Raw genomic sequence first — 2655 nt, forward strand, 5'->3', positions numbered from 1 at the left:
ATGCAAACTAAAACAAGAGTGTGGAAAAAAGTCATTCTCACATACTACTTTTAGGAGTGCAAATTGGTGGAATCATCTCTGAGGGATATTTTGGCAATGTGAATCAAAGCTCTGTAGGGATTTATGCTCTTATCCTAAGGAAATAACTGGACAGGTGTGTAAAAGTACATATGCAGTGTTTATGCAGCTTTATTTATAGTAACAAAAGAGGAAAACTTCCTTTAAAAATAGAGGAGCAGTTAAATGAATTGTGGCCCATTCCACTGATGGCTGTTAAAATAATTATCTAAATTTCAGTTGATTAACACAAAACCATGTTCATAACATAATTGTAAGTAAAAAAAAAAAAAAAGAAGGCATAAAACATGTGCTGATGTGTCTGTGTGGGTTTATGTCTCCCTAAGAAAGTCTGGGAAGATATATGCCAATATAAAGATATTATTAAGGTTTATCTCTGGGGGGTATCTCTGAATAACCTTCACCTCTTCGTTTTTCCACATTATAAACCTGTTTCTAATGACCATAAATTACTTTCTTTTTTGTGGTGGTTTTTGGACCTCAGATGTAGAGAATTGAGTATTAACTTCTTGATTCATAGCATGCTATCACTGTCGGTGTAAATAAGGCCCCTCTCTCATTTTAATTTATTTTATTTCTGTTAATCTGCTTGATATACACGAATTCCTTTTAAAATCAGAACCAAAAATAAAGCTTGTACGGGGGGGCAATAAAGATCTTCACTCAGAGTCTGCAAGGAGAGCAGGGGTGTCCTGGCCACGCTTCTGTCCAGGGGTGACTTGTAAATTGTCCACCTTGTCACCTGGTGTGAGGGGCAGTCATCGGAATACTGGTTAGTCTGTCCTTGGAATGTTTGGGTTATACCTCCCAGGGGGGTTCAACTCCTGAGCTGTTGGGTAGTACAGTACCCCACCAAGACTGTCTTCAACATGTGGAGCCAAGCAAGACTCCCCCGACACCCCCAATCTTGGCTTAGATCTGGGTGTCACTTTGCTAGGGCTGCCATAACCAAGTACCACACAGCAGGTGGCTTCAACCACAGAAATGTATTGTCTCCCGGCTCTGGAGTCTAGCGGTCAAAGATCCAGGGGTTGGGGATGTTGGTTCCCTCTGATGACTGTGAGGGTGAATGTGTTCCGTCTTCTCTCTCAGCTTCTGCCAGCCTCAGGCGTTCCTCGGCTTATAGGTGGCATTCTCCCTGTCTTCACTTCGTCTTCTCTGTGTGTGTGTCTGTCTCGGTCTAAATTTCCCCTTGTTATAAGGACACCAGTCATATTAGATTAGGGCTCACTCTAAGGACATCTTTAATGACCTCTGTCATGACCTGATCTCCTAATCTTGAGTCGTTTTGGGGGGTTGGAAATAGGCTTTGCAATTATGCCTGTGTTTGAATCTCAGCTTTACCACTTACTGGTGGTGTGATCTAGGGAAAGTTTACTTACTCAGGACTTGTTTTCTCGTGTGTATCATGGGGATATAATGTTGCTGTGAGGATTAGAGATATGCTAGAATGTACTGGACAAGTGGAGGCTGTTCTTATGGGTGAGTTGGGGGTCCATGCCTGTGTGAGGAGAATCTTAAATGAAAGCAAGAACTGAACCGCTGAACCTGGTGAAGACTGAAGTGGCCTCTGTATACCAGAGTCCTTCCTGCTTACATGTGCTCACTTGTTTGGAGCCAGCATAGTTATTTTTTAGGTAAAGCCTATATAAAACTCCCTTACAGCATTCCAACCTGGACACGACAGGTTGTAAGGCTGTCACACTGGGGAAGAGAGGATGGGGGGATTGGTGGAGTGTGGCCAAGAGGGACGGGTGCAACCTTCTAGATATGGAGACCAGCAGTGTCTTATACTGCATGATTATAAGCTCAAGATTTTGCCTCATCATATTCTAGATTGATTTGATTGAAGACAAGGGAATATTTGTTGTTAATGACAATATTTTTTCCATTGATTTTTTTTTTTTTTAGAGAGTGGAAGGGAGAGAGACATGGATGTGAGAGAGACACATCCATTGGTTGCCTCCCACACACGCCCTGACATCAAATGGGAGACCCTTCAGTGTGCAGGCCAACACCCTAACCACTGAGCAACACTTGCCAGGGCAAGGGCACATTTCTTGAGACACTGTTATATCCGTTCCAGGTTACCTAGGAGATTAATTATGCAGGTTTCCTTCACTATCAGCAATAAAAATTTGAGTCAAATTTAACTTAGTGTTAAAGGCTGCCAATGCTCAAGTGTTCCCATCGAAGTAAAATTGGTGAATGGGGTGCGGGTGGGGAGCAGAGCGAGGAGAAGCAGGAGGAAGGGGCTCTATAGGTGGAAGTGTGAGTTTGGGAGGAATTAAGGTATGGATCTCTCACCGCAATAGGACACTCTTGACCACTCCCTTCCAAACAATCTAGTTGAATGTGGACTTTAATCACATCAGTAGGGCAATCCGAAAGAACGTTTTTTTTAAAAAGATATTTTGATTGATTTTAGAGAGGAAGGGAGAGGGACAGAGAGAGAGGAACATGAGTGATGAGAGAGAATCACTGATCGGCTGCCTCCTGCACGCCCCACGCTGGTGCATGTAACCTGGGCATGTGCCCTGACTGGGAATCAAACCATGAGCTCCTGGTTCTTAGGTC

The sequence above is a fragment of the Myotis brandtii genome, unplaced genomic scaffold (genome assembly GCF_000412655.1).
Source record: "Myotis brandtii unplaced genomic scaffold, ASM41265v1 scaffold147, whole genome shotgun sequence".
In the NCBI taxonomy this organism is placed as follows: Eukaryota; Metazoa; Chordata; class Mammalia; order Chiroptera; family Vespertilionidae; genus Myotis; species Myotis brandtii.